The sequence below is a fragment of the Centropristis striata genome, chromosome 8, assembly GCF_030273125.1.
Source record: "Centropristis striata isolate RG_2023a ecotype Rhode Island chromosome 8, C.striata_1.0, whole genome shotgun sequence".
Classification (NCBI taxonomy): domain Eukaryota; kingdom Metazoa; phylum Chordata; class Actinopteri; order Perciformes; family Serranidae; genus Centropristis; species Centropristis striata.
In genome coordinates, this window is record NC_081524.1 from 7,890,119 (window position 1) to 7,915,027 (window position 24,909).

A 24,909-nucleotide genomic window follows, 5' to 3' on the forward strand; every position below is an offset into this window, starting at 1 on the left:
CATTGGATGTACGAAGCAGTTCAGATGTGTCACCGTGAGTCATTTGAACATATGCTTGTTAGGAACGAACAAACAAGACAATGGTGTGTTTGTGTTTGTGCTCAAATGAAATGTGTGCTTGTGGTCCGGCTGTTCAATGAATATTTTTATACCAAATGTACTTTCTCATTTAAAAAAGCAGACATTTAAATATGAAGATTAATATTCGAATGTGGGGGGAAAAAAGGCAACACTACAGTTATACTATCTGCCTCTCGCTTCGGCAACTGTTTTGATGAAGTTACTGTTAATCAGACCACAAAATAGGCAAGAATGGCTTGCTAGAGCACCAATCGGCTCTTTGCCTCACTCCCCCCTGCTGGCTGACTACTTTTTAGGGTTGATAACAGACAGGAGCTCCGAAGTAGTGATGGGAATTTCGGCTCTTTTAGTGAGCCGGATCATTTGGCTCAGCTCACCAAGAAGAGCCGGCTCCTTCGGCTCCCAAATGGCTCTTAGTTTTATCACTTATACCTTTTATAATTCAGCCAAATTTAGCGCTGTTTTGACTTGTGATTTTTATTTCAAAACATATCTCACTTAATTTTAATAAATTGCTGCAGCCAGTTGCATTTATAGTTGTAAAATCCCTTGCAACTCTTTAACTTGCTTGAAGAACTACTCTGCTACACAAAGCAGATAGAAAATGCCTATAAAAATGCTCTGCTGTTTGGTATGATCCTTGTCAATCCTCACATGGTTCGCACAGCATGCATGTAACACCTGTAGTCAGCGTCCGCAGCACCTGCAGGTACTTTTCCTAAGGAGAAAAGTTTTAAAAAAATTGTTTTTAAAAAGAACAGCTCGCTGACGGTCGTGAGCCGGCTCCCATCGTTCACTTAAAAGAGCTGTCTCTTTGAACCGGCTCGTTCACGACCGACACATCACTACTCCGAAGATGGCTGGCTAGTTAGCTCGCTTGCTAATTCTGTCATACTTTCATGCTAGGCTTGTCACAAAAAAAATAGCAGAGAAAAAGATGTCACTTATCTGGCGACATAACAATGTGCTAAAGAGTGTGTGAATTAACCTTTTTTGGTTGTTGAATTTTACTCATTTAGCAGCTGGCTAGTTAGCTTGCTAGCTTGTTATGGGGCTAATACTAGCAACCCACCACAGCGCAGAGAGAGAGAGAGAGGCCAACAGTCTTAGTTTTACAGTGCAGGGCATTGTTTTATTACAGGTGCATCTCAATGAATTAGAATATAATGGAAAAGTCAAATTCCAGTAGTTCAAGTCAAATAGCCCCAACCAAGTATTGAGTCATATAGATGGACATACTTCTCAGAGGCCAACATTTCCATATTAAACATACTTTTTAAAATTGGTCTTTTGTAATAGTAAAAATCTTTGGAGACACTGAATTTTAGGTCTTTATTAAATGTAAGCCATAATCATTATAATTAGAAGAAATTAAATAAATTAAGACATTAAATGTTTCATTCTGTGTGTAATGGATCTATATAATGTGTTATTTCCACTTTTTGAATTGAATTACAGACATAAATAACCATTTCTATGATATTCTTATTTATTGAGATGCACCTGTATTTTGCAGTGTGCAGGTATGTATCTTTTAAAAGCATGTTTACGTTGAAATAAATATACCTATGCTATACTATTACTTAAGCTGTATTGGTTTCGCCTCTTATGGACATGATGTGGGAAATTTATATTCTATATTTTTTTTTTGACATAGAATATAGGAACATTATTGTTGGCTACTTTTGAAAGCTCTAATTTGTGGATAAATATGCATAATCATACCAGCACATAAACATTGCAAAAATCTGCACAAATGTATGCATTGATTACATTGTTCTGACTACACACTGCACCAGCACACTCAATGAATGTAATAATCGCCGTCTCTCTCCTTTCCTCTCTGTCTTACTCATCTCTCCGTGGACCACATTCGTTCAGTAATTACATTTCCGCCATTATTCTCAGCTGACATTTCTGTACAGTTAATCATGCCCATTTTGCCATCATGCACAGGTCAAAGTGTGAGGGTAAGTATGAGAGAGGGAGAGAGAGAGAGAGAGAGCGAGAAACCTAAAAAGGATAAAATTACACATGAAGCCGACCAGGTTGTCTGCAGCGAGCATCCTCTTTACTACATGTGTGCTTGCATTAGCTGCGTATTTGCATGTATTACCATCTTTATTTATCCGTCTTGGGATTGTGTAATTAATCTGTCTCTATAGCCGCATATGTACATGTTGCTGTACATGTGTTTATTTGTCCTTACACTTTGTCATGGCACAATATACAACCAGGGTAATGATGTGTAAAGTGATGATGTACAGCCACCCACTCTCACCAGAAGGGTCACAACCCCTGGCCTTGGATGCACCCTTGCATACGCTTTTATTTGCGTGTGTACGTGTGTGTGTGTCTTTCAAGCCAATCTGGCTGGCGTCTGCTCACTCCTCTATCCACTGCAGGCCGTCTGCTGTCTTTTATTTCTGCTTTAATGACCTATAAAGGGACTGTTACTTTTTAAATAAACCATAAAGCAAGGGTCATAAAAGGGGAGTGCAGTGCTGGGCACAGGCCAACCTCTGAGAGAAGTGAGTCTCTCAGTGTGTATATGCGCTCGGGTGTGCACTTGTGAGTGTGTGTGTGTGAGTGTGTTTTCATATGTTACCAATGTACACTGAGCTGAACCCGCAGCCAAGGAGATATCATAGTCTGAGAGAGCTCTGCAGCTCTGGTCTGTGAAATGATAAACCTACATAAGTGGTGACCTTGCTTCACATAGAGATGAGTGGGTGGGTGAGGAGCAGGTCCAAGGCTAGAGCTTTTTTTTTTTTTTTCCCAAGCCACTGTCTTAGAGCTGCTGTAGTGGGTGTAGAAAGAAGCGAGCCTGGGGCGGCTTCAGTAACGTTCCGTACAATGCATAAAACCCCTTTGCAGCAACTTATATCACGGAGGACTCTTTTATATTCCCACGATCGACAGAGGAAGCTTATGAAAGTGCTTAGAGATGCTGAGAAGTGGTTGAGGCAGGTTCAACCAAGCACTACTGACAGTAATATATGGGTCTTAATAGGTGCATGGTGGTGATATCTGCAGGAGGTGTAATTTCAGTAATGCTTGTGACAGAAAAAAAGAAAAAAAAGTTTAGGAAACAGTAAAGTGCCTGTCTTAGAAGAAAGGTCTTTGCACCATGCATATTTACGTCTTAGTTAGAGGAATGTGTGGGTGCAAGTCATCGCTCCCTGTCTCTCTCCTCTACCCCCTCCTTATGCGCTGCGATTCTAAAGCCAAACATAAAAAAGGGGGGAAAAAAAATAATTGCCCGTTTTAGCAGAGTGTAACGTCGAAAATGTGTGTCGCTCATGCAGAGCTTCAAACGGGCTCGGCGAGGAACAGAGAGCAAATCTTAGCACGCCGCGTTTAGGACATCAAACGGGCCGCAATCAACCGCTTCGCAGAGAGGAGGAGGAGGGGGGGGGGGACAGGAGAGGCTCGGAGGTGGCGGCGGCGGGGGCTCATTTCCTTTGACGTTCATGCACTTCTTCTTCTCCCATAAGAAGAAGTTTAGCTACTTCCAGCATCTATCGAGAGAAAGAGAGAGAGGCAGTGACTGTGAGACAAACGTACGGGTGATACCGACGTGTGGAAGTGGAACAAAAGCTGCAAGAGGTTATGCAGAAGGTTATGCGGGTTATGCAGACAGGTACAGAGGGATGGTCGACGCAGAGTGGCAAAGTGAAATCCCTGACTATTTGAGATGTTTCCCCGAGATGTCATCATCCGTTTATGGTCTTTTCCTAATTAGGAGGCAATCTTATTTTCCATGCTACTGACAAAACAGACCGATCTAGCTTTTTTCATGCAAACATATCTTGTTGCAGTGCTCAAGAGGAGCTGAGGAAACTCTATGTTAATTTAGACTAGATGAAGGGCTGGTAAAAATATAAGTCAACAGAATGTTTTTTCAAAGCTTTATCATGAAGTACAACTAACCGTTTTTCAGTTCGAGTAATCTACCAATCACTTTTTGGATGAATCATTTAGTGTATAAAATGTCAGAAGATGATGAAAAACTGGCAACTTGGAAGATCAGTTTACCACCGTCGAACCCAACCTCAGCACGCCACTATGTGTGTGGATAACGAGTGAAAGAGAACGAGCTGAGGAAAAGGTTACTAGTAAGTCATTCTGCCAGTAAATGTACAATATACTCTCACCGGCCACCTTATTAGGTACACCTGTCCAACTGCTTGTTATCGCAAATATCTAATCAGCCAATCACATGGCAGCAACTCAATGCATGTTGACATGGTGAAGACAAGCTGCTGAAGTTCAAACTGAGCATCAGAATGGGGAAGAAAGTTGATTTAAGTAACTCTGAACATGGCATGGTTGTTGGTGCCAGACGGGCTGGTCCGAGTGTTTCAGAAACTGCTCATCTACTGTGATTTTCACTCAAAACCATCTCTAGGGTTTACAGAGACTGGTCCGAAAAACAGAAAATATCCAGTGATCGGCAGTTCTTTCGGCCGAAACGCCTTGTTGATGCCAGAGGTCAGAGGAGAATGGCCAGACTGGTTTGAGACGGTAGAAAGGAAACATGGGCTACAGCAGTAGAGGACTACACCAACACTGTATTACGTACACTGCAAAAAATGAAAAGTTGGGTGAACTCAAAATTTCAAGGCAACAAACTTCGATAAAATTTTAAGCTGGAGAATTAAACTAAATATTTTAAGTTTTGCTTTTGAGTTTGCTCAACTCTGAATTCAGATTTTTGTCAACTGAACTTTAAGTTGAAACATGATAAGAGCTGCTTACCTGGACTCCAGCTGGAGGCAGCAAAGCCACAATGAGACTTCAAGTGCAGTCAAGAAAGTTGGCTTTCCGCATTTCACAACAAAGAAATAAGAGTTCGCAGAATTATTGCTTCTTGTTTTGAACCCCAACTTAAAGATATAAGTAACAACAACTCACCAACTTGTTTTTGAGCATACACATTGTTGTGCTAACTTACATTATTGCCCTAAATACCAATAATTTATATTTCCAAGTTTTACCAACTTAAATCACTGTTTCAGGCCAAAAAATACAAGTTGGCTTTTTTGCAGTGTACACCTCGCTAGCAAATAAGGTCATCGGTGAGTGTAGGCTACAGTGTGTCAGTTAATTAAAGCTGCAGCTTCTCAAGACCAACACATTATTGTCTGCTATCCCAATTATTAGAAAAGTGAGGGTGTTGGATCCTAAGTAGAGGTCTGGAAACTGAGTAGGAAAGGCCAACATTGCTGCGTAGCGAACCATCGTTCATTTTGGTGTGATTATTTCCTTTTAGAAGTTTTAAATCCAACTTGCAGTGTCTTTTTGGAGAAAATAAATCCATAATGATAAACTTAACACTTAATGTCTGTTTAGTCTGTCTTTGGATCTTTGTAACTTTCCCATTACAAAGATCCTTGCCTCCAATCACCTCTTCAAACACGTCATCTCCTCACTAGTCGCTGTATTTCTCCTGTCCTTGCCTCAACTCTCCTTTCTTTCGTCTGCCAAGTTTGTCTTTTACTTTCTTTCTTAATGTTAATTCACCTGTGATCTTTCACTGCTCTCACCTTGTAACGCTCCATCGTTGGTTCCGGTTCCATTCTATCCAGCTTACAGTGTCTTTTTGGAGAAAATAAATCCATAATGATAACCCTAACACCTAATGTCTGTTTAGTCTGTCCTGTACTTTGGTCCAGACTGAAATATCTCAAGTTTTGTGTCATGAATTGTTTCATAGTCATTTGTGTCAACTACTGACTTTGGCGTTCTCTTGAATTCCATCCAATGCTACCAGCTGATCAAATATTTCACTTCTCTACCATCATCCCCAACTGAACTTTGTGTTTAGTGCTAGTTCGTAAGCGTTATAAACAATGTTTAACTCTCTGAAATCTTGGGCTATTATGTACGTTAAAAAATCTGTTAAAAATCTTCATCATGCCATGTTGGTATCAGTTTTTTCAGCGTTACATCACCTATATGTCCTGATAATTAATTTTTAACATTGACTTACTTGATCAAAATTTTGAACCCAAAACAAACAAAGGAAAACATAAAATCTGATCTTGAAAATGATGTTTCACACACAGAAATGTACAAATATTACATATAACAGGTAAAATGAGGATAATATCTAGTTCTGTATCTTTATACTAAATATATTTGACAATATCTCTGGTTTTACTTGGCCGAATATTATTAAAAAAAAAATCTGGTATAGAGTTTCAAGCCAGAACTTTAGAGGGAAGCTGATGGCAAGACTCCACGTTGCTTCATTTTTATGTCTTCACGTCATGAAGAAGTAATCTGCAGGTGGTTTCATGGACTCCAGAGGGTTAATACCTGTTCAACATCACCATGTTGGCATTCTCATTTTCAGCATTTTAGCATTTGGCTTAAAATGCATTTGGCCTCTAGATTCTAAATTAGTCATTCAATCTATAAAATGTCACAAAGTAGTGAATAATTTAAAAAAATGTTCAACAATCCAGAGTGTGATTCATCAAATAGCTTGTTTAGTCTTACTCACAGTCCAAGAAAGAACATTCAAAAGATTGATATTCAATTTAGAAAGCCCGAAATCAGAGAAAAACAGGAAATCCTCACATTTAAAAGACTTAAACTCGTGAGTGTTTGGCATTTTTACTTTATCTTACAATTGTCAAAAGTTGTCAATACATTTTTTCTCCTATCAGTTACTGACTAATTGCTTCAGCACTATGTATATCATCATATTGGATACCTTACTGTATCCAGGATATATGTATGTCATTGAAACAGTTATGGAGACGCTTAATGCACCTTGTGTAACAAATATGTACTTTAAAGCGGTGCGTTGACATTACTTGACATTGACATTTTAAAAGACCATTTTCGTCAACACTTGTCAAAAATTGTTTCTACATTTGTCCTTCACAATCACGCCAAACAATCACGCACGGGACTTGTTGTGGGGAATATTAACATTGCGAACATTATTAACAGAAACTGCCGAACGGATGTTTTTCTCTCGACGTGACAAATATCTGCTGACAAAAACCATATTTAAAATGTCAAAGTATGCCTTTAATTTCTTTGAAATGTACCTTTTCCAAATGCTACAAATGTGCCCTTTTATGGGCACTGCTTAGTGACAAGCTATTTGTTGCAAGCTGTTCTTTTAGATGCAGACAAAACACGCAGGGAGAAACATTTCTCCTTGGATGCTTACTTCAGTGTAACAGACTTTTATTTTATAAACCTGCAGTAGATTGACAGGCTGACAAGCTGCAATAAAGTGTTCTTTGATCCGTCTCACACTCAAAGCTGCACTCCGCTCATTCCAGTCTTCAACTTAACTTGTAACTTTTCCATTACAAAGATCCTTGCCTCCAATCACCTCTTCAAACACGTCATCTCCCTGCTAGTCGCGCCGTATTCCTCCTGTCCTTGCCTCAACTCTCCTTTCTTTCGTCTGCCAAGTCGCTTTGTGCCTTTCTTTCTTAATGTTAATTCACCTGTGATCTTTCACTGCTCTCCCTCTTTCCCTGCTCTGTCTTTCTCTCTTTTTTCCCCCTCGTTCTTTTCTCGCATCTCTCCTGCACTTCTTTTGTCCTTGATTACCTAGTAGTGAGCTCCTGGCTGTGTCTCCCTGCCACTGGGTAATGGACTATTTGCATGCAAATGGCAGTGCCTGGAAAGATTAGACAGGGTGGAGTGGATGGTGGAGGAAGCAAGGGAGGAGGAGGAGGAGAATGAGGAAGGCAAGGAGACAGACAGACTTTATTGAAGGAGGGAAAGGAGGTGGAAAAGAAGCTCAAAACCAGATGAAAGGCAAGGATGAGTGCGTTCTGCTTTTTATCGTTTTGGCTGTCTGGAGGTCTAGATGATTGTCTTCGTTAAGACGCTATTATTGACAGTTACTTCTATGTGTGTGCGCGCATGTGCATCCCACTGCAGCTGTGTGTTTGTGTATGCGAGTGTACGTGATGCTCAAAGACTGAGAGAGAAAAAAGTTTGAACGTCTGTGCCTCAGTATTTGCATGTTTATGTGCGCCTAACTAGCTTAGCTCCGAACTTGGGGAAGATAGGGCACTGCGGCATCTCTATTTCTGAAAAATTAAAGCTGGAGACCAAAGGTTTTTTGTCTGGAGAGAGAAGCCCAGGCCTCGCTGCCTCCTCCCCCTCCTCCGACTCCTCCAAATAAATAAGAATTTTTGATTACAGTAATCAGGGCCATTAATAATGCAGACGCTGTGATGATGCAGAGGAGATGAAAGATGGCTCTTCTCAACCTTTCTGTGTTAGGAGCGAGGGGAGATAGCTGCTAGCTAGCCGCACACACACACACACACACACACACACACACACACACACACACACACACACACACACACATTTGCACATGCATACGCACACACACGGGCCCGCGCAAACACTCACCCACAAGTATTCAGCATCAGTGGAGACTTGAGACCCAAAACACAACCTTAAAGAGATTTAAAGTTTTAGGGCTATTTTCATCCAACTCCCAATTATATTTGGTACAACAGTCCCGACTAGTTTTACTGCGTAGAACAAGGGTTACGTGTAGGTCGCTCTGAGAGTTGTTGATAGACACTATAGGTATAAGGCACCATAATAAGGAGCTGTTTAGATTTTTATGATTTCACAGAGAAGATTGGTGTTGTGGATTGTCGAAGTTGTGAATTGGATTTGAAGCATCTCATTGTTGTCTTTAGCACTCTTTGAATGCTCCACCTTGCACCTACCTCTCTCTCTCACACACACACACACACACACACAGAAAATCAGAACATATTACATACCTCACCTTCCTCACTTTCTCTCTGCCACACACACACACTCCTCACACCGTGTATACCTCTCCCTCCCTGAGGGTGAGTTGGCAGCGGGCCAGCAGTGGGGAGAGAATGCATAAAGAGCTATTGTGGCTGTTGTCGTTAATCAGGCCCGTATGCTTTCTGACAGCAGCATGCGAGGAAGGGAGACTGTCTCTCCTATAGCCTCTCCATACTCTCGCTCTTCTCCATTAGCTTACACCAGCCAGACAGACAGTCTCCAGTTACAAAATGCTAAAGCGTAATGGCACACAATATCGAAAGAGAAGAGGAGGCAGAGGGAGGCTGAGACGTGGGAGAGAGGTGTATAGCACCAGGGTGGCATAATCTGGCGGCCCCGCCACCCTACCAGCGTCCTGAAATTCACATTGGAGCCAAGCTGTGGGTGAGTGAACGGTGATAAATGAGGGGTTAAAGATTGATGTGTGTGTGTGTGTGACTCATTCTCTTTAGTGTGTCTGCATGCTGGCTGCCGATACATCTTCTGGCATATCCGTGAGCATGCACTTCTGCCCGGCACATGGACATATGTACATCTGGAAGCATGCACGGCCATGCATACGTGGTTATACCAGCGTGCGTGTGCGTTCATCACAGATCCACAGAGACCATGTCAAAGACTGCGTCTCCTACAGGTGTAAGCCCCGAACATCTGGCTGGCACATTTCAAACGCTCAGAAAGGCAGGAGGGGTGGGGCGAAGCCACAGTGGAGGGCTGTACCACAGTCATTAAACAGCAGAGGGTTGGGGGGGTGGGGACCAGGACTGCACCACTACAGCATACACCTGCTCCTTGCACGTCTCTATGCCCACAAACCAGTATTCTTCCACTATGTGTTCATGCAGCGCAGTGGCCAACCATCAGAAAACGACAAGGCTAAGAAAGCAAACATCTGGAGCCAATCAGGACCGCAACGGTTCATCAGCAGTAGAAGGGGAATACCAGTTTACAAATTTAGGTGCATTATTACCACGGCAAAGCCAATTATTGATGATGAAACAAAAGTCCTTTCAAGCTAGAAATCAGGAAACTATGATCTTGATGTTTGATTAAATAGGTTCACCCAAATAGAAGCACATTGATTTAATTTACCTGATTTGAACTGACTGTCCTCAGAAGACACTCAGAAGATTTTTTATATGCCTGTTCTGACAAGTTTTTGCACGTAGTTTATTTGGAACCCTTAAAGATGGTTACACGGTCCTTCAGACATGCTGCTCGGACAGTTTCATGAAACGAAAAAGCCACTTTTTAGAGGGTCTGATAATGGGCTGTCTCTTGCCCAATTTTTTTTGACTCTCTAAAGCATAAAATTTGACAGTCACCCCCGCTTTCCAGAGTGATTGGCCAGGTGTGAAAGGTGTGAAAATAGGCAGAGCACCAAGCGTATTCTCTGCGTTGCCAGCAGTGGAGGTGTTGCACTCTCAGAAAAATGAGGAGGAAAGTGACTGGAAGCTGATTCAAGTTCTGAACAGCAGAATACATGATAAGTATCAAATTTGATCCAATCGACAGAATCTTCTTTCACTTCAATTTAAACTCTTGCATTTGGTTTTAAAGGTATAATATGCAACTTTTCTGCATTGGAATGTCTAAAAATGACTAGACCTATGTAATATTTTTGAGTTGTGTACTTATATTATAGCAAATGTTTTCAATAATTTTCAAACCCAGAAAAATCTGTAATTTTAATCAGGGTAGTGGCCTGTCAATGGCCTCATCCTCTATTACAATACACTTTTTAGATCTTCGGATGTTTTTAACTTAACTGGATGAAGGAATGTTAGTAATTTGATGTCTGGATCATAAGTTATCAGACAAACAAGCGTTAGTGGCAGCTGTCCACCAAACCAAGCATCAGAAAAACACATAATTGTAACACGACACTGCTTTATTCAGTGTTTTCACTGGTTTTAATCACCTGGTCCGTTTGTTTTGGAGGAGAGAAGACCTCTGTGGATAAAACCTCCTGAATAATGAACACTGAAGGAATCCTAACGGGGAGATGCTGACTGCAGGTGCTACAGGCTGCAGCTGGACAATACTGAAACTCAGCCTTTTGTTATTTATTGATTAAGAAACCCATAGCGACAGAAAGTGACATATCGTGCGTTTCAACACATAATAGAAGATGCAGCTACCTGTGTGCTTCATATAAATGCTGCATTGTGTTTTCTGCAGCAGTTTCTTGCTGGTGTTGCCTTGTGAAATGTCAAACAGTCTCACTGTACGCCTATTAACCCAGTTTTGCTTTTTTGCCCCAAAGAAAACCCATCAGCATAACGTTAATAAGCTAATTTCCAATCAACTTCTTTCAGATCTAATCTAGAAAAAATAGATTTGATGCAGAAAAGATCGCTGCAACTCTGTTCTGTTCTGCATCTGCTGTGAAAAGCTAGATTGATTGACACATGGGCCAGATTGATATAGGCAAATTTTTCTGTTCCGCTTAGCGTCTGGTTAACCCGCACGCACAGTTGTCTTTACATTGGTGAGTGAGGGGGCTAAAGTACAATACAATTTGCCAGGACAACAAAAATTAACTCCAGGATATCAGGTAATTTTAATACATTTTTATGTTTCCATGACCGGGAGAGGCTGCACGGTAGTATTGGTGGTCTTGCCTCGCAGCAAGAGGCTCATCAGTTCAGCTTTTTGGCAAAGATATCCTTAATTGCAAGTTGTCGGGAAGTGGAGGGCCCTCCATGTTTTCTGTTCCCAGCTGAAGAAATTGGGTGGTTGTGTTTTAAAAGGACTTTGAGGTTTGTTGTGTTACGACTTTTTGTTGCGACTATCTTCATACACATTTGACATACAAGCTCGTTGATGTTAACAGGCTCTCTGCGTTCATCCGGCTTGAATCAAAATTGTTCCCACACCGCCGCTGTGGCATTAGGCTTTGGAACTAATTACATTTATGTCACTTAACTTTCTGTAATTGTACAACTACGGCCGTCGGAAAACTTAGCTTCGAGTGCGCTAATTCTTTCTTTCTCTCTGCTTCAACACTGTCCACAATATCTGTCTGTGTGTGTTTGTATATGTGTATGTGTGTGTGAGCCCCTCCTCCACGCAAGTTGACTGACAGGAGAGGGGAAAAAGTAGCGTGACTGAATGTTGATGACTTATACACAGGGGATGCACATTTTTGGGGGGTGCTACCCACATGTTTAGCCCCGTTGCTCATTCCATGAATGCACGATCCTTACAAGCTGTACCTCGTTGTAAAGGTGACTAATCAGGCTTTCCAACAATATACAATTCATCACCGGTTGGTATTATTAAAAGGGCAGTTTTTATTCATCATTGATTTATTCGTATAACAAATGCCTGCCACGGCCACTAGGGGGCGCTTTTGAGGTGGCCCAATATCCAGATTTGTTTGAAACATATTCACCAACACATCTACCAAATTTCATGCTTTTATCACAAAATGAACGATTGTTCAGCTAATCCGCCCCACTATTATGTAAACAAACACGCATGAAAACGACAATTTATCGAGTCAAGGAAAACTATCATTTCCATTTTTGTTTATCGAACAATAAGTCGATATATTGATTATCGTAGGGCATAATGATGACTAACGTAGGACGTAATGAAAGATTATCTGTGATGGCAGTCTATGTCGACATGTTGACCGCATGAATTTAGATTGAGTTATTTCTACCATATACTGCTGAAGCATTTCGATACGGCAGTAGAGTATTTATGTAAGCCTAAGGCATTTACAGTATGTTGATCTCTGTAAGATGTTACTGCCACATTAATGCACTCATTACATCCTGCGCAGTCCAGTAGTTATCTAAAGACAACGCTTGACCTCTGATGAATTCCAGTTACATCATCTCCAGTAGGGCTTCCCACTGTACACATACCCAGCATGGAGTTTACACATGGATGATGGAGGCACAGTGCCGGATTTAACATTCACACTATGGGCACTTACATGTCAGCACACATCAGCTGGAGTCAACTATGCTCATGGTGTACGTGATTCACATGACAGAGTGGAGAATTAGACTCTCGGTGGGGTCCGTAGCGTCGGACACGTCAGCTTCAAACGTATCCGGTGACTCAGGTTGAGGGGGTGATGCGTGGTCGGACTCCCGATGCTTGTTCTCTGGGTTTTTATCTCAACCTGCCTGGATTCGGCTCATAGCTGCTTCAGTTGTGATTCAGACTGATTCAGACTGGACGTCCACTCAGTTTATCATCTGTTTTCATTTGACAGAGAGTCACTTTATGTGACAGCGGAGTCTCTCCACCTCGACTCAGCATGAATGTGCCGGTCCAATCTACTCCAGTCACAGCCTGTGAGTCGTGTAGCATGTCATCTGATGCCTGCTGTGCCTGCAGATGCCAGGGCGGCTACCTCAGTTGTAGGATAGGGCACAGGTCACCACCCCTCTGCCTCTATCTGTCTCTCTTCACCTTTTTTTCCTCCTTTTTCCTCTCCTTCAATCTCTCTATCTCCTCTCCTCTCTTCTCGGCTGCCTCTCCCTCCCTCCTCTTTTTCACTCCTCTGCACTGACACGTTAGTCAAATCTGCCCATTATGCGCTTCGTTGGTCATGCATTGCTTTTTATATCTGGCATAAAGCAGTCAATGACACTGAAAAGAGAGAGCACATGAAAAGAAAAAAAAAGGTCCACGCACAGAAAGGAGCCTCGTGGTTTGGTAGCATTTAAATGTGAGCATCTAAGAGTAAATATCAGTCGTCAGCGTCACTGTTTGTTTTTCTGAATGCTTCCTCATCGATGGTGTACACGGGGTAAGACAGAAGGCTTGTTACAATAATTACACACTCTGCAGTACGGCCTATCATTTGGCACAAAAGACAGGAGCATGTGTCTCAACAAGAGCAGGCCAGAACGATTTTACACATACGATTGTTGGGGTGGATGACTTTTGTATTGTTGCTCCGGCTACAGAACTCGGCCATTTGTTCGCTTAGATGATTTTTAACGGACAATATTGGCCCATCACAGTCATATCAGGATCTGTCTGTATGGGCGTATTATATGCTGTCTGATACAGGCAAAGAAAAAATATTATTTTTATAATAATGCAGAAAAATCATACACTGAAAAAAAGATTTTTTGGCTCTGTAGTTATTTATATCATCTATATAAATTCTACAAAGAAATACGAATTCAGTGCTTTTACTTTGAAATAGCAGTTTTCCATGTAGTTCATTACTTAGTGATTGTTATGTGTCCTCAGTTTTGTATGTAAATTGAATCATTCATTCCAAGTAATATTCACTAAACCAGTTCATTGGCTTAATTGAGGGACATCAGTGAACTCAGGAGGAACTCTGTGTACTCAGGTGATTTAGAAATCGGGTCAGCTATTTTTATCAATATTTTTTTTTTTTTTATTCAAATGGTCAAAAATCAACCAATATTGAACAAACAGTACTGATATTGATTTAGCTTATTTTGTTCTTCATTTTCACAGTTTTCATTTTTGGAATTGTTTGAGATTGGTGATTGATGTATAATAATGTTTAATATTCTTAAATAAAGAGATTTGCCTCTGAAAGCAGCCTTTTGTATTTTGGTGCAAATCAGTGGTCAAATCAGTGTAAAATACATAAGATTTTCTTTTGTTTATTTTTTTAGATTAAAGCTCAAAACTTCACTATATATGCCGCCATTTCAGTAATCTATGAATGTTTCCCCTCTAGAATTGGTATCAGTCTCAAAAATCTCGTATTGGTCGGACTCTGTACAGCTACTGTATACACATAAATATACACTGATCATATGTACAGTATTTACAGATATTATACTTTTCTGGTCGTGGCAGGGCTGCTTCACATTTAAATTGTTTGACAATGGCACCCATATGACACCTGACTTTTAATACCTCAGTTTTATTGTGAAAGAACCAAAAAAAAAAAAACCCCACAGTGTCGATCATATTTACGTTTTGTCCCTCAGACTTTCAACAGGTATAAGATAAGATAAGATAAGATAAGATAAGATAAGATAAGATAAGATAAGATAAGATAAGATAAGATAAGATAAGACAAGATAAGATAAGATAAGATACACTTTATTGTCCTTGGAAGGAAATTTCTCTTGGACTCCAATGCTGTCATATAAAAACTGCTTTACAGTAATAACAGTGCAGGCACAGACAATACGTACATATAGGCCACAGGCCACATATAGCATATACACAGTATACAAGACAGTGCAATGCACACATACACACACACACACACACCTGCCCTGACCCTCCCTCGCCCACTGTATTATACCATGGTATAATACTGGTAGAAACTTTACTTTGAGGCATAACCTTTTTTTTTAAAGCCAATGTTGGCTCATGTTGAAATTGCACAAAATAAAACAGTCTTTTGATTTAAATCAGGAACCATGTGATCAAAGATCTGACCAGGTACAGACACATTTTCGTCACTCCCAAAAAAAATGTCCCATTAGGCCTGAATACTCTATTTTAATGCCAAGCAGTCCAACGGTATGGCTTTTAAATTCCGTTCCGGGAAGCCAGTGGCCGAACTGCTGGAGGCATAAAAGCAATTCTGGATCCTGCACAGTGTTGCAACTTTTTGAAAATATAGGGCTTTGGCCGTGGCTATAGTTGCCTGTGATGGGAGTGAGCTGTGAAGACTATAATCAGTGTCAGCTCACACAGCCAGACCTGACACCGCACACTGAGACGCAATATCTCGCCCTCTCACACACTCATACAAACACACATATGCACATCATGCACACACACTCTCTTTCCAAATCTTTCTCTCTTTCTCCCTGTCTCCCTCTGTCTCAGTCTCACACCCACGCTTTCTTCTCTCTCTCCGTCTCTCTCTCTCTCTCTCACACACACACACACACATGGATGCTGGGTACCATTACAGTGAGTGACCAAGCACACAGGCATCTGGGGGTGGGGGGGACTGGACAAAGAGATTGTCACTCCACATTCAGTGTGTTGAGTGTGTATTGCTCTCACCAACACGAGGATGGCAGGACTTGTGTCTATCTATGTGACAGTGGATGTGATTCCCAGTGAAGTGTGCGCATGTGTGTGTTTGTGTGTGTGTACTTATGTGCATTCCTTGCCTTTTATCTGGGTATAGCCTCAGAGCAATTCACAGCCTGTCACTCACTCTCTAGGACTGGCAGTAAGAGTGAGAGGGAGAGAAGGATGAGGCTGGAGAAGGAAAGAGAAAGAGAGACTGTGCAGCATGAGAAAGAAGAGGGATTAACAACAATTGGGAGATGGAGAAGGACAGTGAGAGGCTGAGAGGGAGGACAAGAGAAGGAAAGGGGGAGATGGTGAAATAGAGAGCGGTAGAGGCTGTTTGCTCCCTTGGGTGCATGGGTTAGGGCAGCCCGCGGGCGCAGTTGGCATGCAGCTGGGCGCACTGTCGCTCAGTCCCTCCGGCAGGCTGTGTGCTCGCACTGCCTTCCCTCGGAGAGCAGAGGTCGAAGGGAAAGAGGAGTGTATGTGTGTGTGTGTGTGTGTGTGTGAGAGAGAGTGTGTGTGTATGTGTGTGGCTGCTGCCTCATCAAAAATGCCAACACTGCTACACCATAGCCCATATCTGTTTATGGGCTCATTGCTCAGTCCCGTTGTTGCTCAGGGGGACCATTTGCAGTCACACTTGCATAATGATAATAATAGGGTGACTTGGAGTGGTTGTGAGTGTGTATGTGTGTGTGTGTGTTGATGCATGTTTATGTGCATATTGGCTCCTTCCATTTCCTCCCTCGATTCATTTGTCCGTCCCTGTCTCCTCGGCTCTCCTCATCTCATGCGCTCTCACACTCAATCACCCCCCCCCCCCCCCCCCCCCCCCCACCACCACCTCTTGTCCTCCTCTTCTTTTATCGTCCCCCTAACTCGTCCCCGCCCTGTTCCTGCCCCGTCCTGCCTCCGTCGACCGAGCACCCACACACATGCCCTGGCATGACCCTGCGGGCACGCCGCAAACTGCCGGGGCACGGCCCACTCTAACCATACGCTGGACGAAAGGTGATGATTGCATCACACGCATCGCCGGTCTTTTAGCTCCTCCACCAAAACCAACACCCCACCAACCCATCATTAGTTCACATGCCACATTGGGTGCGCTCATTTTTCTTCCTCCCCTTTTCTAATTTTACAGGGCTGGGATCATTTTACACCCAGCGTGTTTTTTTTCTTTTTTCTTAAACCACAGGGCGGTTTGGGCCTGCAAAGTATTTTACAGAGGGAGAGAAAAACAGAGACACGGAGAGAGAGAGAGCGGGATCTCCTTGAGTGCACTTTATATACACAGTATCGTACTGTAGTGTGTGGAGGAAACATAATACAGAAGTGTTCACAATAATAGCAGTCCAATGTGACTAACCAGATTAATCCAGGTTTTTAGTATATTTTTTATTGCTACATGGCAAACAAGGTACCAGTAGGTGCAGTAGATTCTCAGAAAACCAACAAGACCCAGCATTCGTGATATGCACGCTCTAAAGGCTGTGCAATTGGGCAAATAGTTGAAAGGGGTGTGTTAAAAAAATTGCAGTGTCTGCCTTTGACTTCACAAACTCAAAACTGAGTTTTTTATAACTGCTTCACATCTGTGTGGCATGGAGTCAACCAACTTTTATATAACTATTATTTTGAACACTACTGTACATTTAAATTGATTAAACACAAAATGAAACAATAAAAATAAAAAAAGGAGAAAAAGTAAAATGCATAATACATCATTTTCTGTTGGTATGAAATCTCTCAAACAGAACACTAACAAAAGACAGTCCAATATGTCCAATAGCAGCCTGTAGCACCTGCACCCAGCTTCTCCCAGTTATGATTCCTTCAGTTTTCATCATTTAGGAGGTTTTGACCAGGACCTGAATGATCTGCAGAGGTCTCCTACCCTACAAAACAAAAAGGCCTGCTAATTAAAACCAGTAAAAACACTGAATGAAGCAGCTTCATGATAAAAATGTTTCTCCAACGCTGTTTGGTGGACGCTAACTGTCGCTAACGTTTGTTCAGCCGGTTTCTCTGATGACTTAAGATCCCAACGTTCAAGAGGTTATTGCTGGGAACCAAATTATCCACGGAGGTCTCCTTCCCTGAAAAACAAATTGACCTGGTGATTACAACCAGTAGAAACACAAAATAAAGCAGTTTCATGGTAAAAAAAAAATGTTTTTTCCAACTCTGACACTGTACAACTGGCACTAATGTTTGCTCAGCTTGTTTCTTTTCTAGTCAGATGTCTGACTAAAATCCTTCATCTTGTTAATATATATAGTTGGAAACAACTAAGATGTAAAAGACATATCATGAAAATGTGACTTAAAACTTTTAGAAAGTACATTTATACACTGAAAAAAATTGGAGTGACATTTACTTAAAAAAAAGCAAATTTTTCCACACAGAAAGTGTTTGTAATTTTTACTGAGGCTGTTTCTAAGTAATATATATTTAATAGAACCACTTATTGTTTTACGAAAATACACAAGTAAATTGCAGATTCACTGATGTCCCCCAATTACATTTTAATTGGAAATATCAACTAAATAAGCCAATGAACTGGTTTAGTGAATATTACTTGGAACGAATGATTCAATTTACAGACAAAACTGAGGACACATAATAACAAACAATCACTAAGTAATGCACTACATGAAAAACTGCTATTTTAAAGTAAAAGCACTGAATTCTTATTTCTTTGTAGAATTTATATAGATGATTGAAATAATAATTACAGGGCCAAAAAATCTTTTTTTTTTCAGTGTACCAGCTAGAAAGTGTTGTGACTCCACTGACAGGCGACCAAATAAAAAGGAACGTTACCTTGATTATAAAGTATGTTTTCTCTTGGTTTGAGCATTGTTTGAAGTTGAAAGCAAGTCAGTTTTTCAGAAATAAAGACACAAAAGTTTCTGAAAAGTAGCTTTATTTTACTTTAACTGTTGAATTTATGCTCGATCAATGTAGCCTGGCATCACCACCTCACAAAACTAAGTAAAAACATTTTTTCTATCTAGTCTTTATCTTACTTTTTCCAGTAATTATAGAATACACCGAGCAGTGATCGGCCTTCATTATACATTTAATACAGAATAGAGTGCTTTATTTTTGAATTGGCTGTGTGTGAGTTCATGTAAACTGGAATTGAATTAGTTTCACATCATCTAATTTTACATTTAACTGAAAAATAAGCAACTTTATTGATGTAAATTATGGTGTAAATTATGTCCAGCCTGACTGAACCATCAGCTGGCTTATTTTCTGAAAAACTTAATATGATAATTTAAGCCGCAGATATAATCAGCCTATCGGTATGGGTGTATATGTTTTCCAATATGGACCAATATGAAAACCATTTTTAATTGGTCATGTCATGCCGTCGATCTGGTTCTAGTTATGATTTCCCACTTTAGAGAAGAACTGCTCCCAGTGGTGGAAGAAGTATTCAGATCTCTTACTTAAGTAAAAGTGTTAATACCACACTGTGAAATTACTCCACTATAAGTAAAAGTCCTGCTTTCAAAACCGACTTAATTAAAAGTACAAAAAGTAGCATTTCATTTGATCAAGATATGTCTCATTTTAACTACTTAATATACTGTTATGAGGTTTAATAATAATAATAAAAAAAGTCTGATCATTTTAAATCTATTTTTAGGTTAAATCTCGACCTGAAAAGTAACTAAAGCTGACAGCTAAATGTAGCGGAGTAAAAAGTACAATATTTGCCTCAAAATGTAGTGGAGTAGAAGTATTAAGTTACATAAAATGGAAATACTCAAGTAAAGTACAAGTACCTCAAAATTGTACTTAAGTACAGTACTTAAGTAAATGTACTTAGTTACTTTCCACGTAAGCAGCATTTAATTTGATCAAGATATGGCTCATTTTAACTACTTAATATACTGTTATGAGGTTTAATAATAATAAAAAAGTCTAATCACTTTAAATGTATTTTTTAGGTTAAATCTCGACCTGGAAAGTAACTAAAGCTGACCGCTAAATGTTGCACAGTAAAAAGTACAATACTTACCTCAAAATGTAGTGGAGTAGAAGTATAGAGTTTCATAAAATGGAAATACTCAAGTAAAGTACAAGTACCTCAAAATTGTACTTAAGTACAGTACTTAAGTAAATGTACTTAGTTACTTTCCACGTAAGCAGCATTTCATTTGATCAAGATTTGGCTCATTTTGACTACTTAATATACTGTTATGAGGTTTAATAATACATTTAAAAAAGTCTAATCGCTTTAAATGTATTTTTTAGGTTAAATTTCGACCTGAAAAGTAACTAAAGCTGACAGCTAAATGTATCAATGAGTAAAAAGTACAATATTTACCTCAAAATGTAGTGGAGTAGAAGTATTAAGTTACATAAAATGGAAATACTCAAGTAAAGTACAAGTTCCTCAAAATTTTACTTAAGTACAGTACTTAAGTAAATGTACTTAGTTACTTTCCACCACTGAATGTTCCTTTATTCCACTGGCAAACATTTAAATGAAATGAGTTACAGTGAGTTTGGCTAATTTCACTATTTGCATCTCGTGAATGTTTGCAATGTGAGATATGCTCGCTGAGCACTGGCGGAGAAAGACTGCTGTACACTTGATATACAGGTGTCTCATGGTGATTTATGCTCGCGAGGACTGAATGCCTCTGTCAAGACGTCTCTTCTCAGTCTCAAGGCCGCTTGTCCTGCCAGCATAACAAACAAAAGTGCTGCTCATCCTGCAAATTCAAAAAACTCTGCTCTTGAATAGACCAGGGACAGAATTTTTAAAAGAAGACTGTTTTTGATCACATTATGTGGTGCCCATGTCGTATGAGCATCTGTGCCCACATATGTGTCTCAAAGGCAGAAAAATATGTGTGTCTGCCGTGCCACATTCCTGCCATCTGACTAACCACATTCCTGCCATAGTCTGGCAATTAAAAGCCTTTACCTCCAAATCCCCACCACATAACCTAGCCCAGCAGTGAACTAAGAGCACAGAAAGCCCATTAAAATGGGAAGTGCATGCCAGCTTCTTAATCGAAACACATGTAAGCCATTAAGAGTACACTTTGAATTCTTCTCTGTGAGCTAAAGGGGGAAACAAGGCACAGAGGGAGCGAGAGCCAGAGACAGACGTCAACTCGGAGAGAAAATTTGGGATTCTCGGCTCACTTAGGCAACTTCAAAGTCAGCAACAGAAGGAAAGAAAGGCAGATAATAGAAAAGGAGACGTGGACGAAAACGCAGGGAAAGTAAAGAGACACTGAGGGCTTTGATTAACGGGCCGGGTGATAGCACTAATATGGGGTGCATAAGCACTAAATCCACTCTCTTGCTGCGCCTTCGCATCTTCAAATCCCCCCCTTCTACATCTTTCAGATGGTTTGGCCGGGGGTTCTTTGAATTGGGTCCCTATGGCGACAGCCCGGCTGGCGGCCAGAGAAACACTCTTTCCTGATGCTGTTTGGAAGTGGCAGGGATCACAGAAGGCCACTTCTGAGCACAGACTCTCTACCAGGGCTTTCTGTCTGTCAGTCTAGTGAATCTACCTCTCCGACTTCAGACCAATTATCACAGGCAACATCATCAATTCCTTCTTATATTTCTGTAGTTGCGAGCACCGAATGAAGTTTTATTTCATGCATCCGTATAAAATGTTCTGTCTGTGGTTCCCTTCTGTCACATTGTCTCTCTTTTTATTGCCCTCTTCCTCGATTTGTAATTCCTAATTCAACCTCCCACTGTCTGTGTCTTGTGGTTGTTACATAAGTGAACCCAGCTTCACACATGCATGCACACACACACACACACACACATACACACACAATGCCCATTCATAGGCCCTTCTCTCTCCTTAGACACACATTCACAGCATCTCTGTTCAGGTTTAACTGTTATGTAATGTCAGAGGGAAGCACCAATATTTTATGGATTTAGGCTGATGGCTTTTTCTTCTGCCAGTTTTTAATATCAATAGATTTGACCTTACTTTTTTACAAAGCAGTAGTTTAAATATAGCACCTTGGATAACATGATGATAAAATGAATGATGAATGAGGTCAAATCAATGCATGTACAAATAAACAATTTATGCAAGGCTGTATTCGTTCAATCATAGCTTGAAAAGATCAAGTAAATGTTACAGGATTCTCATGGAAAATATTTATGTGATCATATTATGGATACTGCATCATATCCACTGTAGAATTAGCAAGTTACCTTGATCCTGATCCTGACCCTGATCAATTTAGTTTGGAGACAATGGCCAAACCAGTAGTTATACTCATTAAATATATTTCCTGTACCAAATAGTGTTATTGCTATTTTTATGCCTCTGCACCGGAGTGAGCAAAGAAAGGAAATAAGGAGAAAAAAAGGAGATAGTGATCAATATGGACTAATGTAAACGTTGGTCTTTTCAAGAGCTTGCCAGGCAACAAGACAGGCACCGAACAAAAGTAACATTAGCTGGCTTTTTAAGTATTGTGTTGCTCAGGCGGCAACCTCCGGGTCTGAGCAGGGAGGCAAACCAGGAAGTGCCTTAAGCTGCATTCTACCAAAAATTCCAACAGGGGTGCTAAATGTGGTTGCAAAAACATTTCTGTCCATTCATTTCAATGCAAAATGAGAAAATTTCTCACTTGATTTATTACCTCAGAATTATTTTTTAGGACAACACTATGGTCTCGATCGCGAGTAAAAAATCTTCTTCAAGACAATTTGATGTTAATAGTGTAAATAATGGCCCAATTTAGAAAAAAAAATAGAAGATAAAGAATCATATGATTTGGGGCGTGGCTACCTTTGATTGACAGGTCACTAACAAGACAAGCGTCATCAACGTCATCAGGAGAGAAGCAGAACAATGCGTATCAATAAAGTTATATATAACGTTATATAGATATAAAAAAGGACGTTTAGCGGTTTTGGTCTCATAACTTTGACCCTTTCACTGTATTTTCACTTAATGACAGTTTATTTGAACGTTTTGTTCAGTAAAAATGTCTTGTTCAGCGTTTGGTTGGACTGACACTCCAAGGAGTCGCTGTTCATTTTTCTGAGGTAAGTAACATACATTTTTTTTGTTTTTTTGCTAGCCAAAACTAACATCCCAGTTAATGCTAACATGAATAAGCAGCAGCTTCTCTCAGTCAGGTTGAGGTGTAGAGAGGCTGTAGTCAGTGATCAGATCCCTCTCGCTCCTCCACAGTCCAAATATGGTCTGCTCCCCGTATCAGAAACAAGATGGCGACGAGTGTAACGCTGAACTCGATGCTTCCAACGGGCCACAAACAAACGGGTGACGTCATGGTGACTACGTGAATTATTTATACAGTCTATGGTGTTGCTGCACTTGCTTGATGTTTGCCTGAGTTCGCAAAATTGTCTTGTAGTTTTTGATGTGTGAACAGTTGAGTATTGTATTCATTAAAAATGCCATAAAGAGGCAATAAAGAGTATTTGAGATCCAATCAGGACATCCCTACTGTTTTGCGTTCTATCAGAATCAGCTGTATTGGCCAAATACATGAACACATACAAGGAATTTGACTCTGTGTTTTTGTTTCTCTCAGTGAACTTGCACACAAATAATTCAGCAATACAGCAGAACAAGATCAACACAGCTTAACAAAGTCCAGTCAATCAATTCCAGGTACTTATATGAGTACACCCTCCTCAGTGTCTCTCCCCGGACGGAGAGTTCTTCTGGTTTTTCCATCACAGGCTCAGGCTGTTGTTGCACCATGTGATGGAGCTCTCTATCAGTCCTCTGTACTGTAAATAAAGTCTCGAAGTGAAGCATGATTCTCACTGGAAATTATTAACTGGAATCATGTCAATATATTGATGATTTCCACTTCGGCAAAAATACACTGTATGCCTTTTATTACATTCCTTCAAAGTCTTCACAACATACAGTATATATGAGTCGGGACAGACATGGATGTAAACTGCAGCTTGACTGGTTGGTGGAGGCGTACATCCACAAGGCAGTAATTCTAGTTCTTTGAATACTAATGTTCCCCCAGTTCATAAAATATGTATTGCTTTTTTTGGTGGTCCTAATTTCAGACGAGGGTGCCCACCTCTGCTGTAGAACCCTGCGTTGCACCAATTTTGTACGAGGGTTAATCAACTGTCCCAGAATATTAACAAAAAACTCTCTGCTAGTGAACTCTGTTTGTCTTTCAGCGTCCTCTAGAAGTGTCCTGGGCAGAGGGAGATTCAACTCTGCCAGATGCATGGGACACACACTACTGAGAGGAAGTCTTCTCATGGGCGATTTCCAAAGTTTTCTTCATCCTTTCTGTCCTGTTTTTTTCTTCTGTTGTCCCTCTGACTTTTTTCTTCCTTTTGTTGTTTTGATGCCACTGATGTTTTTATATTCCTCTTCCTTTTTTCTTCTATCTTTCTTATTGTCAAGTCCCTCATGCACTCTCTTTGAACGTGTGGACGCACACATCACAAACACTCATACTCTTCTCTCCCTGACCCCCTCATGCATCTCTCCTGTTCCCCCTGTCTCTTCCTTTCTCCCCTAACCTTTCCTCCTCCTTTCCTTCATCAGTTCTTCTATTTTTCTTTGTCTTGTTTTAAATGTTTATGCCCTCCTTCTCTCTCTAAACCCTTTAAACTTTCACTGGGATGTTTCTCCTTCCATCTATTGCTCCCTCAGTCTCCCTCGTTGCCTCCCTAGCTCCTCCCTCCCTGTCTTTGATCCGGCCGGTCGGCCTGCCCGACCGCTGTGGGCTTATTGACCAGGGTCACAGCAGAGGAATCCCCGTTCAGCCCCTCCTCGTTCAACACAGTCATGTCTAGCGCATGGTCTCGGTCACACTTAACGCTGACAATAAAGGCCTGACTCTCTCTCGCTCTGCAGCCTCTGATCTCCTTACACATTCATGAAAGGGAAAAATGACAAGATTAAGGTCTTTCCTGCTGTTGAGACTTTGTGTGTGCACATGTATATACAGCATGCAGCTTCTTTTCAATGTGCAT